The sequence below is a fragment of the Pristiophorus japonicus genome, chromosome 3, assembly GCF_044704955.1.
Source record: "Pristiophorus japonicus isolate sPriJap1 chromosome 3, sPriJap1.hap1, whole genome shotgun sequence".
Lineage (NCBI taxonomy): Eukaryota > Metazoa > Chordata > Chondrichthyes > Pristiophoridae > Pristiophorus > Pristiophorus japonicus.
This window is the reverse complement of record NC_091979.1, coordinates 95149691-95165946: the sequence shown is the minus strand read 5'-3', so window position 1 is coordinate 95165946 and position 16256 is coordinate 95149691. Positions and strand designations below refer to the sequence as shown.

Below are 16256 nucleotides of genomic sequence, written 5' to 3'. Positions count from 1 at the left end.
CTTTCTTAAAAAGTGGGGTTACATTGGCTACCCTCCACTCCATAGGAACTGATTCAGAGTCTATGGAATGTTGGAAAATGACTGTCAATACATCCGCTATTTCCAAGGCCACCTCCTTAAGTACTCTGGGATGCAGTCCATCAGGCCCTGGGGATTTATCAGCCTTCAATCCCATCAATTTCCCCAACACAATTTCCTGACCAGTAAGGATTTCCCTCAGTTCCTCCTTCTTACTAGACCCTCTGACCCCTTTTATATCCGGATGGTTGTTTGTGTCCTCCTTAGTGAATACCGAACCAAAGTACTGGTTCAATTGGTCTGCCATTTATTTGTTCCGCGTTATGACTTCCCCTGATTCTGACTGCAGGGGACCTACGTTTGTCTTTACTAACCTTTTTCTCTATAGAAGCTTTTGCAGTCCGTCTTAATGTTCCCTGCAAGCTTCCTCTCGCACTCTATCTTCCCTACCCGAGTCAAACCCTTTGTCCTCCTCTGCGGAGTTCTAAATTTCTCCCAGGATGTGTGGTCAAAAGCTCATTTTGGGGTCAAATATAACACCAAGGTTGCGAACAGTCTGGTTCAGCCTCAGATAGAAGTTGGGGAGAGGGATGGAGTCAATGACTAGGGAACAGAGTTTGTGGTGGGAACCGAAATCAATGGCTTCGGTCTTCCCAATATTTAATTGGAGGAAATTTCTGCTCATCCAGAACTGGATGTCGGACAAGCAGTCTGACAATTTAGAGACCGAAGAGGGGTCGAGAGAGGTGGTACTGAGGTAGAACTGGATGTCATCAGCTTACATGTGGAAACTGATGCTGTATTTTCTGATGATATCGTCAAGGGGCAACATGTAGATGAGAAATAGGAGGGGGCCAAGGATCGATCCTTGGGGGACACCAGAGGTAACGATGCGGGGCAGGAAGAGAAGCCGTTGCAGGAACTTCTCTGGCTACGATTAGATCGATAAGAATGGAATCAGGAGAGTGCACTCCCAGCCAGCTGGAAGACGATGGGAGAGGCGTTGGAGAAGGATGGAGTGGTCAACCGTGTCAAAGGTTGCAGACAAGTCAAGAAGGACAAGAAGGGATAGTTTGCTTTTATCACAGTCACAAAGGATGTCATTTATGACTTTGACGAGACCCGTTTCGGTACTGTGGCAGGCGCGGAAACCGGATTGGAGGGATTGAAATATCGTCATCATAGGCAGTCCCTCGAAATCAAGGAAGACTTGCTTCCACTCCAAAAATGAGTTCTCAGGTGATTGAACAGTCCAATATGGGAATTACAGTCTCGGTCACAGGTGGGACACACAGTCGTTGAGACTCAAGGTGCTCAGGGTCCGCCCGGATGCTCTTCCTCCACTTAGGGCGGTCTTTGGCCAGGGAATCCCAGGTATCGGTGGGGATGTTGCATTTTATCAAGGAGGCTTTGAGGGTTTGAAATGTTTCCTCTGCCCACCTGGGGCTCGCTTGCCGTGTAGGAGTTCCGAGTAGAGTGCTTGCTTTGGGAGACTTGTGTCAGGCATGCGAACAATGTGGCCCGTCCAACGAAGCTGGTTGAGTGTGGTCAGTGCTTCAATGCTGAGGATGTTGGCATGTTCGATGGCGCCAACGTTGGCACGTCTGTCCTCCCAGGAGATTTAAAGGATCTTGCGGAAACATCGTTGGTGGTATTTCTCTGGCGATTTGAGGTGCGCTTGCGTCTTTGCACATTCAGAGACTGAACTCCAAGTCATAGTCAACATCTTCACTTGAGGCGTACGAAAGCATGGACCTTGCACTAAACATCGGTAAGACAAAGGTCCTCCACCAACCTGAACCCGCCACACAGCACTGCCTGCCCAGTCATCAAGGTCCACAGCGCGGCCCTGGACAACGTGGACCACTTTCCATACCTCGGGAGCCTATTATCAACAAGGGCAGATATCGACGACAAGGTTCAACACCGCCTCCAGTGCGCCAGCACAGCCTTTAGCCACCTGAGGAAGAGTGTGTTCAAAGATCAGGCCCTCAAATCTGCCACCAAGCTCATGGTCTACAGGGCTGTAGTGATAAGAACATAAGAAATAGGAGCAGGAGTAGGCCATACGGCCCCTCGAGCCTGCTCCGCCATTTAATACGATCATGGCTGATCCGATCATGGACTCAGGTCCACTTCCCTGCCTGCTCACCATAATCCCTTAATCCCTTATCGGTTAAGAAACTGTCTGTCTCTGTCTTAAATGTATTCAATGTCCCAGCTTCCACGGCTCTCTGAGGCAGCAAATTCCACAGATTTACAACCCTCAGAAGAAATTCTTCCTCATCTCAGTTTTAAATGGACGGCCCCTTATTCTAAGATTATGCCACCTAGTTCTAGTCTCCCCCATCAGTGGAAACATCCTCTCTGCATCCACCCTGTCAAGCCCCCTCAATCTTATACATTTCGATAAAATCACCTCTCATTCTTCTGAATTCCAATGAGTAGAGGCCCAACCTATTTCAATCTTTCCTCATGTCAACCCCCTCATCTCTGGAATCAACCTAGTGAATCTTCTCTGAACTGCCTTCCTGTCTGGTTCAGAGACATGGCCCATATACAGTAGATTCAAACATGGAATTGCAGAAAGATGGGCACGGATTTAGGAGGCGACAACACATTCAAGGACTTTGGAGAGGAAAGGGAGGTTGGAAATGGGGTGGTAGTTTGCAAGGACGGAGTCGTCGAGCGTTGGTTTTATTGAGGAGAGGGGCGATGAAGGCAAATTTGAGGGAGAGGGGGTCAGTACCGGAGGAGAGAGAACCTGAAGAGAGAGAAATGGAGGCATTGCTGGACCGGAAGCCAATGTAGGTCAGCGAGCACAAGGATGATGGGTGAATGGGACTTGGTGAGATTTAGAATACGGGCAGCAGAGTTTTGGATGAGGTGAAGTTTATGTAGGTTGGAAGATAGGAGGCTGGCCAGAAGAGCATTGGAATAGTCATAACATAGACATGGATGAGGGTTTTTGCAGCAGTTGAGCTGAGACAGGGGCGCAATCGGGCAAATGTTACGGATGCGGGAGTAGACAGTTTTGGTGATGGTGTAGATATGTGGTCGGAAGCTCATCTTGGGGTCAAATACGACACCAACGTTGCAAAAGGTCTGGTTCAGTCTCACAGACAGTTGCCAAGGAGAGGGATGGAATTGGTGGCTAGGGGATGGAATTGATAGCTAGGTAATGGAATTTGTAGCGGGGACCAAAGACAATAGCTTCGATCATCCCAATATTTAGTTGGAAGAAATTTCTGCTCATCCAGTACTGGATGTCAGACCGACATTGCTTAATACCTACCCTCTTTGACCAAGCATTGGTCACCTGTCATAATGACTCTTTCTTTGGCTTAGTGTCAATTTTTAATTCTCCCATTATGCTTCTGGGAATGCTTTGGGACGTTTTGCAATGTTAAAAGCGCTATGTAAATGCAAGTTAGTGTTATACTTCAGCAGGTGTCACCAGCCCTCACCCAAGTGATAACTTGTGTGTGAGCCTTGGCTATGAGAGGTGAGAGGATATTATACCATTAAGACACCATGGCTAGGCCTGATCTGGTCCTCATCACACATTTTATGTCATCCATGTGTCCAATCTGCACAGAAACCTTTCACCAAAGTTAAGAATCTCTAAATGGAGTTTGAGAAATCTACAAAAGTACAATATTTGCCCGATATAGAATTTACATTCTCCACACCCCTCTTACTGAAGCCTGGAGCGCCTAAGTCAGGTTGCAAAGAGCAAAGACTGAGGGAACTTAAATTGTGCACAAGAACACTCCAGGACTTGAGCCTAATGGCACCCCACACAGTTCATCAGCACAGCCTACTGATCATTTTCCCATTGCTTGTCCACCCAGGACGACCTGACACATCAGAACTTGCACGTTATCTACAGCTGAGCAGAAAGAATCCAAGGTATCAGTGATAGCTATATCCTTGCAGAGACCATTGATGAGACAGGTTGGTTGGTCAACCATTAACAATGCTCGAGAGTACTGCGGACTTCACTGTTTCAGGTCTTGGATTGTCGAGTTAGCCAAAGAGGATCAATGCTGTTTCAATCTTTCATTGGCAGGTATGTCAAATTGCAGGCAACTCAGCCCAAATGAATCCAGCTTACCTTCCCCTCTCCCAGGAAGATAATCAACTGTAATCAGCAGTTGTTATAGGAAAGCAATTAGGAGTGTCAACCTGTTTGATATGCTCCCCTCTTCCCTCCACCTAAAATACAGAGGCCAATCGTCACTCAGTATAAATCAGTCATCAAACCTGGTCTTCCGATTTTGTTCGCTCTATCATTGGCGGCTGTGCCTTCAGCTGCCTAGGCCCTAAGCTCAGGAATTCCATTCTTAAACCTCTTGCTCCTCAAAACCTACCTCTTTCACCAAGCTTTCGCTCACTTGTCCCAATATATTCTTACGTGGCTCAGTATCAAAATATGTTTGATAATGCTCTTGTGAAGCGTCATGGGACATTTTACTACGTTAACGGTACTATATAAACACAAGTTGTTGTTACAGGGCTTAGCATCATACTGCACAAGGCGGTTACAACACTGACATACAACATTAGACATGGATATAGATCCTCCCTTCCGATTACATCCTGGTATACACTAGGACATGTACTGTAACACATATCTTACTGTATCATGTAAAATGAGCAGGTCCCCAAGATATTGCAATGGTTCAATGCACTTGTACAATAATCAATGAAGCACTGTTAAGAAGGCTTTAAATTCATCCATTAACAATTCTCCTTAAAATAAGAACTCCACATTAAGGGACCAAGTTTGCACCCTCCCCCGCTTAGAACGGCGCACCTCCATTTGTCGAAGAAAAACCGTGTCTAAAACTGACCTCGGTATTCTCCCCGCTGCTGGAACATTGCAGGCCCTTGGCGTCGCGCAGCACAAGAGTGTGCGTGCATGCGCAGTCCTTCCTCGCCCCCACAATCTCTGCAGGCTGTGTGGGAGGGGCCTGAAGCAAGCCGCCCCTAGCCCTGGCCGAATGGACTCCCTCATTGGCGGCCCACTGCCTTATCCAGCCACACGGTGGCAATAAGGGTTAAGATCAGGGCTCAGACATTTAAGTGGGAAGTGTTTATAGACTCAATAATAGCATCTTTTGAAAAAAATCCAGACAGGAAAGGCATGCACGTAAGGGCCAGGCTTCCGATAGTTAAGGAGGATGAGGTAAATGGCAAGAGTTTATGTAATCCACCCATTTTTCAAATGTTTTGTTCGTCACTTAAGCTGTGGATAATTGAGCCCGAGCAAAGAAAAAGTATTGCCTTAAAGAAAGCATGGGTGCAAATGTGAAGAAACGCAAGTTGGGGCTGATTTAGTCCGATTGTAACTATTATTAGGCCCAGTTGGTTTGATGATGAGAAGGCAACGCTTTTTTTAATGTCGTTTTGGGTGAGTGCACATGTGGCAGTAAATAGGGTAGTTAAGGCCCCCAGGCAGAGGCATGTTGTTAAGATGAGTTGATTGTCTTGTATTAGCGGGTGTAAACGAATTAATAGGAAGATGCCAGCGACAACCATGGTGCAGGAGTGCAGTAGGGCAGAGACTGGTGTGGGGCCTTCTATGGCCGCCTTACCTGTAAACCACCAGTGATCAGACCCCCGTAATCAGCCAACTCCCCCCACAATCGGACATGCCTCCCCCCACCCTTTCCGATGTCAACTCCCCTCTTGATAGCGGATGCCAGCTGTGGCCTACCAGTTGTTGTGGTGCACATTGGTACCCACGATATAGGTAAAAAAAGGGATGAGGTCCTACGAGATGAATTTAAGGAGCTAGGAGCTAAATTAAAAAGTAGGACCTCAAAAGTAGTAATCTCAGGATTGCTACCAGTGCCACGTGCTAGTCAGAGTAGGAATCGCAGGATAGCTCAGATGAATATGTGGCTTGAGCAATGGTGCAGCAGGGAGGAATTCAAATTTCTGGGGCATTGGAACCGGTTCTGGGGGAGGTGGGACCAGTACAAACCGGACAGTCTGCATCTAGGCAGGACCGGAACCAATGTCCTAGGGGGAGTGTTTGCTAGTGCTGTTGGGTAGGAGTTAAACTAATATGGCAGGGGGATGGGAACCAATGCAGGGAGACAGAGGGAAACAAAAAGGAGACAAAAGCAAAAGGCAGAAAGGAGATGAGTAAAAGTGGAGGGGCAGAGAAACCCAAGGCAAAAAGCGAAAAGGGCCACTGAATGTAAAGGGGCTGCAGGAGGGGTCAAAACTAAAAATCATGGTTTAAAAACTAGTATTAAAACACTCTACCTAAACGCACGCAGCATTCGAAATAAAGTAAATGAGTTGACGGCACAAATCATTACAAATGGGTATGATTTGGTGGCCATTACAGAAACGTAGTTGCAGGGTGGCCAAGACTGGGAATTAAACATACAGGGGTAACTGACAATTCGGAAAGATAGACAAGAAGGGAAAGGAGGTGGGGTAGCTCTGTTAATAAAGGATGATATCAGGGCAGTTGTGAGAGACGATATTGGCTCTAATGAACAAAATGTTGAATCATTGTGGGTGGAGATTTGAGATAGTAAGGGGAAAAAGTCACTGGTGGGCGTAGTTTATAGGCCCCCAAATAATAACTTCATGGTGCGGCGGACAATAATCAAGGGAATAATGGAGGCATGTGAAAAATGAACGGCAGTAATCATGGGGGATTTTAACCTACATATCGATTGGTCAAATCAAATCGCACGGGGTAGCCTGGAGGAGGAATTCATAGAATGCATACGGGATTGTTTCTTAGAACAGTATGTTACAGAACCTACAAGGGAGCAAGCTATCTTAGATCTGGTCCTGTGTAATAAGACAGGAATAATAAACGATCTCCTAGTAAAAGATCCTCTCGGAATGAGTGATCACAGTATGGTTGAGTTTGTAATACAGATTGAGGGTGAGGAAGTAGTGTCTCAAACGAGTGTACTATGCTTAAACAAAGGGGACTACAGTGGGATGAGGGCAGAGTTGGCTAAAGTAGACTGGAAACAAAGACTAAACGGTGGCACAATTGAGGAACAGTGGAGGACTTTTAAGCTCTTTCATAGTGCTCAACAAAAATATATTCCAGTGAAAAAGGGCGGTAAGAGAAGGGATAACAAGCCGTGGATAACCAAGGAAATAAAGGAAAGTATCAAATTAAAAACCAATGTGTATAAGGTGGCCAAGGTTAGTGGGAAAATAGAAGATTGGGAAAATTTTAAACGACAAAGAATGACTAAGAAAGCAAGAAAGAAAGGAAAGATAGATTACGAAGGTAAACTTGCGCAAAACATAAAAACGGATCGTAAAAGCTTTTACAGATATATAAAACGGAAAAGAGTGACTAAAGTAAATGTTGGTCCCTTAGATGATGAGAAGGAGGATTTAATAATGGGAAATGTGGAAATGGCTGAGACCTTAAACAATTATTTTGCTTCGGTCTTCACAGTGGAAGACACAGAAACCATGCCAGAAATTGCTGGTCACAGGAATGTGGGGAGGACCTTGAGACAATCACTATCACTAGGGGGGGTAGTTCTGGACAGGCTAATGGGACTCAAAGTAGACAAGTCCCTTGGTCCTGATGAAATGCATCCCAGGGTATTAAAAGAGATGGCGGAAGTTATCGCAGATGCATTCGTTATAATCTACCAAAATTCTCTGGACTCTGGGGAGGTACCAGCGGATTTGAAAACAGCTAATGTAACGCCTCTGTTTAAAAAAGGGGGCAGACAAAAGGCAGGTAACTATAGGCCGGTTAGTTTAACATCTGTAGTGGGGAAAATGCTTGAAACGATCATTAAGGAAGAAATAGCGGGACATCTAGATAGGAATAGTGCAATCAAGCAGACGCAGCATGGATTCATGAAGGGAAAATCATGTTTAACTAATTTACTGGAATGCTTTGAGGATATAACGAGCATGGTGGATAGAGGTGTACCGATGGATGTGGTGTATTTAGATTTTCAAATGGCATTCGATAAGGTGCCACACAAAAGGTTACTGCAGAAGATAAAGGTACGCGGAGTCAGTGGAAATGTATTAGCATGGATAGAGAATTGGCTGGCTAACAGAAAGCAGAGAGTCGGGATAAATGGGTCCTTTTCGGGTTGGAAATCGGTGGTTAGCGGTCTGCCACAGGGATCGGTGCTGGGACCACAACTGTTTACAATATACATAGATGACCTGGAAGAGGGGACGGAGTGTAGTGTAACCAAATTTGTAGATGACACAAAGATTAGTGGGAAAGCGGGTTGTGTAGAGGACACAGAGAGGCTGCAAAGAGATTTAGATAGGTTAAGCGAATGGGCTAAGGTTTGACAGATGGAATACAATGTTGGAAAGTGTGAGGTCATCCACCTTGGGAAAAAAAAAAACAGTAAAAGGGAATATTATTTGAATGGGGAGAAATTACAACATGCTGCGGTGCAGAGGGACCCGGGGGTCCTTGTGCATGAATCCCAAAAAGTTAGTTTGCAGGTGCAACAGGTAATCAGGAAGGCGAATGGAATGTTGGCCTTCATTGCAAGAGGGATGGAGTACAAAAGCAGGGAGGTCCTTCTGCAACTGTCTCGGGTATTGGTGAGGCCGCACCTGGAGTACTGCGTGCAGTTTTGGTCACCTTACTTAAGGAAGGATATACTAGCTTTGGAGAGGGTACAGAGACGATTCACTAGGCTGATTCCGGAGATGAGGGGGTTACCTTATGATGATAGATTGAGTAGACTGGGTCTTTACTCGTTGGAGTTCAGAAGGATGAGGGATGATCTTATAGAAACATTTAAAATAATGAAAGGGATAGACAAGATAGAGGCAGAGAGGTTGTTTCCACTGGTAGGGGAGACTAGAACTAGGGGGCACAGCCTCAAAATACGGGAGAGCCAATTTAAAACCAAGTTGAGAAGGAATTCCTTCTCCCAGAGGGTTGTGAATCTGTGGAATTCTCTGCCCAAGGAAGCAGTTGAGGCTGGCTCACTGCATGTATTCAAGTCACAGATAGATAGATTTTTAACCAATAAGGGAATTAAGGGTTATGGGGAGTGGGCGGGTAAGTGGAGCTGAGTCCATGGCCAGATCAGCCATGATATTGTTGAATGGTGGAGCAGGCTCGAGGGGCTAGATGGCCTACTCCTGTTTCTAATTCTTATGTTGTTATGTTCTTATGTACCCATCCAACAGCCAGGGGAGGTGTGTCGGAGACCAAAATCAGTCAAAGAACCTGGCATGGCCAGGGACGTGGAGGCCCTGCCCCCCCCCCCCCACCACCCCATCCCGCCCGCTCACAGGCCTCCCTGCCCAACCGCTAGCTTCCCCTCACCCACCTCCCCCCCCCCCCGCCCCCCAGGTCTCCCAATCGACGGCATTCCCCCAGCCTTTCTAAATGCCGACCAGGGCTGATGCTCCCTTCCCAGTACTGGGGACTAAACCCAAGGGTCCCAGGGCTGCAGTCTCCTGCCGCTGGTGGTCCCTCCCACCCACCAGCCGGACTGTCCATTTGGCCGGCAGCTGGGCAGGAGACGGTACAGACTCTGTGCAACAGTACCCAGCTGCTAGTGTTTTTCTGCAGTAAAGCTTTGCTGAAGGTAGGACTTCTATTTTTTATTTGTTTATTTATTCATTGATTGATTATGTGGTCCTAAATTCTTGTTTGATTTACATTCAAGTTTACTCTTCATCTGCTTTCAAAAGGAATTCTGTAAAATAGTTTGGCTGAAACTCTTATTTACAGGACTTGCTATAATGTATTTGCTAGTTTACCAATGCATCTTTAATCTAGTTGTTTAGTGCTTTGTAAGTCTTGGTACTAGGTGCCGGTCCTCTCAGCTTTCTTGTATTTTTTATTTGTTATTGAATGCTTATTTTTGTGCATTGTTTAGTGCTTTAAATGTATTTGTGCTTCTTTAATGTTGTTGTGAAGGTGTTTAGTGCTTTGCAAGGTCCTCTCATTTCCCTTCTTCCCTCCCGCCCGCCCCCCCAATCCCTTCTCTGACTACCTGCGCTGATTTCTTAGCTCACGAGGTTTTTCTTTGCGGACACAAGTGGCCACATACACTGGCCTAAGTTAGTTTGGAGTAACTTTTAGCTGTCTAAACTTGCTTAAATGGCCAAAGGAGGCGCAAGTGGCTGGCAACACCCCCTTTTGAAAAAAAAACACGAAACTAAAAAAAAATACCTAATTAACTCACTTACACTGGAACAAATTAAATGGGCAGAATTGCAATTTTTAATAAACTCCAATAAAATCTAGTTGCTCCAAAAAAGAATGGAGCAACTCCTGGGCAAACTAAGAAAGCACACATACTTGCAGCACACCATACACTAAAAAAATGATTTAAACATATCTGCATTTATTGTGAAGTGAAGCAACAATAGATTTGCGATTCAGTCTTTATTGATGCAAATATACTTAGACACTTTTTAATTTGTTGTATTTCTATTGAAAAGTAAAAGTCTCAAACATCTACAATTATATTTACTCCAACCAGCCTCGCTGTGCAGAATTTCCTACGTTTCTGCAATATCTGCAACTTTTGTTCACCAGTGAATCACAATGAGTGTTGACGTTTGCACTATTACACTATAGCTGGGCAAAAGATGCATCAATTCAATTGTAGCTAAGTAAATCATTGTGTAAATTTATGAACCTTGGAGATGCATTATGGGAAGCAGTGGTGGAAGGAAAAATGTACCATTGAGTTGAGTCCAGGTCAAATAACCTCAGTCACTGCAAACCTCAGTAACTGCGAACTTTAGCAAGAGTGATAACTGGATAAATTATTACATTTTCTAGCCTTTCTAACAAGTCGTACACTTAATTTATACCAGATTTTAATAAATATTTATTTGAGGCAATCTCCAAGTCTGTGTAAATGCACATTTTATATGTCCTGCAAAACCATGGAGTCAAAATACTCAAGAAACCACAGTAAACAGAACCTTCCTGCTAGCAATTGTGGTTAAGTTCTACAGAAAAAAAAAACATGTGCAGAGAAGAGAAATAGGGGAGGAAAATGTTTTGGTTTTATTGGACAAGATTCTATATTCTCCACCCCGTCCCCCTGTTCACATAATCTACCCATTGAAAGACTTCAACTAAGTGCTCAGGTTACTTTTTAAACTGAAACTTAGAGTCGAACACAATAAAAATTGTGCAGCAATGTACAGTAAAGAAAGCACACCAACAGCTACTGGTTCGAGAAAACTACAGGCAAAGCTCAGTACAGATTCACGGAAGGAAGCAAAAGTACTGCAGTTCTCGCTGCAAGTTACTATATCAAGGTTCTTGAAATTTCAACTAGGGCACTGATGATGAGGGGTTTCTAACTAATTAGAATATGGTTTGCCTGTACAATTATCGTGCTCTGACACATTATCTTTATTTTAAGAATACCATTGTTTATTACAGTTTCTTGCCAGACTGTCATGCAAATATGGTTTATATGCATCTACAATTTTTATTAAAACTCATAATGCAGGTTCAATCCTTCACTGCCAATCTCAGTTGCACTGAACCAAGGAGAAAAAATTAGTCTGCATTGGGTTACTTGCATTTAGCTCCTGAAGCCTGGCCAAAAATGCATTCTTGTTGCCTCAGAGGCAGTCCCCTGCCCTCTCTAACAGAGAAGGTCAATTGAGCCAAGGTATGCATCATTAGAGGGTATTTAGGTCACACCCCAACATCAGCAAAAAAGCTTAAAGACTAAATTTCTCCTACGAAATTCTACAACCAAAATTGTATGCTTTCTGGTATTCAAAAGAAGCTTCCAGTCTGTTCCATTTTGTCCTCAGTCATGTTTCTAACTTTCACAAAGTTCTGTACACTGACCAGTTTCAGCTGTGGCTCAGTGGGTAGCACTCTCGCCTCGGAATCAGAAAGTTGTAGGTTCAAATCCCACTCCAGGGACTTGAGCACATAAATCTAGGCTGACACTCCAGTGCAGTGCTGAGGGAATGCTGCACTGTCGGATGAGACGTTAAACTGAGGCCCCATCTGCCCTCACACATGGATACATAAGATCCCATGGCACTATTTCGAAGATTAGCAGGGGAGTTATCCTCTGTGTCCTGGCAAATATTTATCCCTCAAATCAACATAACCAAAACAGATTGGCTGCTAATTATCACATTGCTGTTTGTGGGAGCTTGCTGTGCGCAAATTGGCTGCCACGTTACAACAGTGACTACACTCCAAAAGTACTTCATTGGTTGTAAAACGCTGAGAAACATCTGGTGATCGTGAAAGGCGCTATAGAAATGCAAGTCTTTCTTTCTATTATATTTTACAGCTAGGAATCCATGTGTTTTTAATTTGCTGCTCTTTAGTAAAGCATTACTTTTATACAAATGCAGACCTCTGATACAATCTTCTCTGCCTTGAATTTGCTCGCAAATTGGGACCAGTAGTTGCATTAAATAAAACAATAAGAAAATAAACACCCATCCCTACCCACTGCATGCATGTCTATGTCCAAAGTCATTGCTTCTTGGAGCTTAAGTACAAGCTTTTTGTTGAAGAAGCAAATAAAAACAAAGCACATATCTAAAATTTCATAAAGCAAGACCAAAAAAAACACATACAATTTAACCTGATGTAAACAGGCACTGTCCCAAGTTTAAAAAAATCCTAAATAGGAAATCCAAGCATAAAAGTCAGACCTTTACATCCATCTTTAAATATCATGGAATACATTTACTTATAATCCAAAATTTACAGTGTTGTTTAAAGTATGATGAGCAAAAGGAAAATGTGTTTGTAAAACAGCAGTACTTTCCAATTTATCATAGTAAACAAGTCAAATTTCAATCGTTCAAAAAAATTAAAACTCAAACTAAGGCAGTGTTTAAAAATAGAAAATGTATAATTTATTATAAACTTCTCATTACCAGTGTTCTCTTTCTACTAGCTGAAGGGCCATTAGATCCATGAGAAAAACTCAGGCCTCAATTTACAAAGACTCTAAGCAAGGCCAAACTCTTGACGTAGCGCACATTTAACGTCACAAAACACAATGACACCATCTGCCATCTCACAATGCTACTCACCAACAAAAAAAAGGCCTCAACTGCGGGAGGGAAGTTACTGGTTTTATTTATTACTATTTTGGCAAATTTATGACTAAAGATCATTGTTGCCAAGCTACACACAGGATATTTATTACATTATGTTCTACTGTACATTTTTGAATCTTTTCACTCATTAAAGTTTTGTGCCAAAACAATCAAATAATCAATTTGGCAATATTTTGTCCAGAAAAATTACTTTAGCTGATTAGTTGGTGGATCACAGTGGGGGAAGGGGCAGTTGTACCTTTGGGGAGGAGGGAGAATGAGAAATCAATAAGAACAGGGTCAACACTGCGGTGATGCCCCGAGTGTTGAATAGTCCATCAACATTACTTAGGCTCACACCTATACTTGGGCAAAATACCAGAGGGCTTCTGGTACCTGTGGAACCATACATGAACAGGAGTCATTACCTTGAGAAGAGGGGGCAGGGCAAATGTGTATGATGGCAGAGGTGGAAGAAAGATGTAAAAGACTCTACTAAAGAAAAACAGAAACAAAATGTTCACTGTAAACATCATTATTCCTAGGGTTGCTATTGTTAATTATTTCCAATTATCAAAATTATTTCTGAAATATTTTCTTTTAAAAACATTTAAGTGAAAAATAAGTCACGTATACAACGTATTAAATGCTACATCTGCTGCAAGAAATATTGTAAAGATTTGCCCAATTTTTGGGTAAAGTACAGTACCTGTCAACCACACCAGCAGCTCTTGGAGAAAATGCTTTCACAGCATATCTAGGTAGTATGCTGCAGTATCAGTTTCATTGCATATTTTTGAAACTTTCCCAATTTAACCAAGGTTTTAAAAAAAAAAAATGACTTTCTTCACTTCATTGCTGGTTTTGGCATTTCAGTCTTTTAGTTCTTCTTGACTTACTGTTGCCCTCAATTTTAAAAAAGTACATATGTAGAAATGACTTCTTTGCTTTTAAAAAAAAAGGACAGGAACACATCCGTATACTGTAATCTCTTGAGGAACAAGCAGTTATTTAATATCAGCTGCATAAACGATGGTTTAATCAGGAAGTAGCCATTATCCTTCCACTGCACAGTAGTGACAGCTCTCGTAACAGACCGTGTTGTTTTTCAGTTTGTATGAATGAAGGAACGAATACATACTGTATTGCCAACAGCTACTGACCTTTGAGGTCACAAACACACAAGAGACAACTCTGTTATTAGAAAAAAGGCAGTTCAAAATGAAGCACAATCTAACGCGTTCCTTGTATATTTTAAAGATTTCTAGGGCAGCTGGTCTTCACCACACCATCTTGCCTCACACGCAAAACATGGCTGTCTTATTCAGAGATTAGCAATTATTGTAATGAGATACTGTCTGTGAGGTCAAAGCAATACTTCCTGCTGTTCACACATCATGATTTCCTGGAAACAACTAAAAGGCAGGTGGAGCAGTCAGCACACTGATGAGCTTGTATATATGAATAGGAACTCAAGCAGGTAAACCAGATGCGTGTCACAACATGGAGCTGCACCTGATACCACACAAAATCCTCCGCAATATAACTTTGACTGCCTTCCTATAGAAATCCAGAACTAAGACAATCTACTTACAATTGTGTGCCCATTAAATGAAACAACACTGTTTCTTCTTCGGGGACGGTTTAATAATATTCGCTAACAGTTATAAAGACCTCTGCATTTAGAATGAAAAAGTAGTATAGAAATAACTTTGCCATCCTAATGCTAGGAAAAACTAAATCACAAGGAAAAATAGTAAGCAGAGTGCTAAATGAAAATGTCAAAATAGGGAAAATAATCAGAATACGGCCAAGGAAACCTGATTTAAAAAGTTGAAAACTATTATTTAATACTGAAGAGTTCAAAAATACACTAGTTAAAGGGATTAAAAATTGTAATTAGTCTGATATGGTTGAGGTTGATGTGATTTAGTTATTTTGATCAGAGTAGTCCAACTACCATACATAACGGGCATTATAGATGAATAATATTATTGTAAACGGGAGAATTACCTACCTTATGGGGTAGCCTTCATTTTTCAAATGAAGTCTTCCTCCATACAGCAGAGGAAAAGATCTGAGATGTTTGTAACATTCATTGAAAATTGTGAGGTACAATCTCCCTTTAAGACTTCTTTTGCCATCTATGATGTGGTATAAAGTATGTAATAAGGGCAGAGCCTTAAATAATGTTAACTGGACATAATAAGGCTGCATCATGAAAAACATATAACCTTAGATAATTTACACTAGCTACAGGCTTAACTATCTTTCCTTAGAAAACAGAAAATAAAAAGCCATGTTAGCTATGCTAAACTGTAATGTAAATTGGATGGAACAGAAGGTAGCTGAACCTTTACGTAACAGTTTTGAGACTCTCTAGTCTGTCTAAACCTATTGGAGAGATGGGCAGGCCACTCAACTTTAACAAGACAGACCATGAAATAATTTTCAAATAATATAACTCGGACAAAGGAGATTTAAATTGTCTCAAACTCCAAAAGAGCCATCAAACATAGATGCAAATAAAAAGCATAAAATTCATGTATTTGAATTGAATTAACATCTGGACAGACAAAACATTTATATTCTGGTTATTGTTGTTTTTAAAAACAAGTTGGACAATTATCTAGAAGTGAACCTAGTTTTTAAACTTGGCTCAGTGGTAGCATTCTTGCATCTCTGGAGACTTGAGCACGTAACCTCAGCTTACATATCAGAACAGTACTGAAGGAGTGCTGCACTGTTGGATGGGACGTTAAACTGAGACCCCATTTGCAATCTTTGATGGACATAAAATATCCCAAAGCACTGTTCAATGATATGGGAAGTTAATCCGGACAACATTTACCTCTTCAACAACATCACTAAAACAAATTATTTGATCATTTGCTGTTTGTGGGACCTTGCGGAACGCAAAATTGGCTGCCACGTTTCCCTACATTACAGCAGTGACTACACTTCAAAAGTACAGGAATTTCATTGGTTGTGAAAGACACTATATAAATCCAAGTTGTTAATTCAATAACTCCCATGACAGGAAGAAAGCCGCCAATACTGGAACACATTATTGACAAAAATGGTTTATTTTTGTCACAGATGATCCTTCAGTCTCGACATTAGAACAAGGAGGACTCGAGAGCAAACCTAGACCCTGATTAGGACAGAGCTGCCAAAATGTAAAT

At 42.5% G+C, this 16256-nt stretch overlaps 1 protein-coding gene across 11 annotated transcripts in view; it reads right to left on the bottom strand.

The window, feature by feature from the left end:
- The window catches only part of LOC139259802 (bromodomain adjacent to zinc finger domain protein 2B-like), a 441395-nt gene that overhangs the window by 319656 nt on the left and 105483 nt on the right, over nucleotides 1–16256 (bottom strand). Inside the window, exon 1 of one of the 11 annotated variants that reach the window (XM_070875576.1) lies at nucleotides 13781–13872. The exons of the other annotated variants lie outside the window; for them this stretch is intronic. The gene's annotated coding sequence lies outside the window, so the exon portion shown is untranslated. Of the gene's footprint in view, nucleotides 1–13780; nucleotides 13873–16256 lie in introns of those variants that run through there. 11 annotated transcript variants of the gene reach the window in all.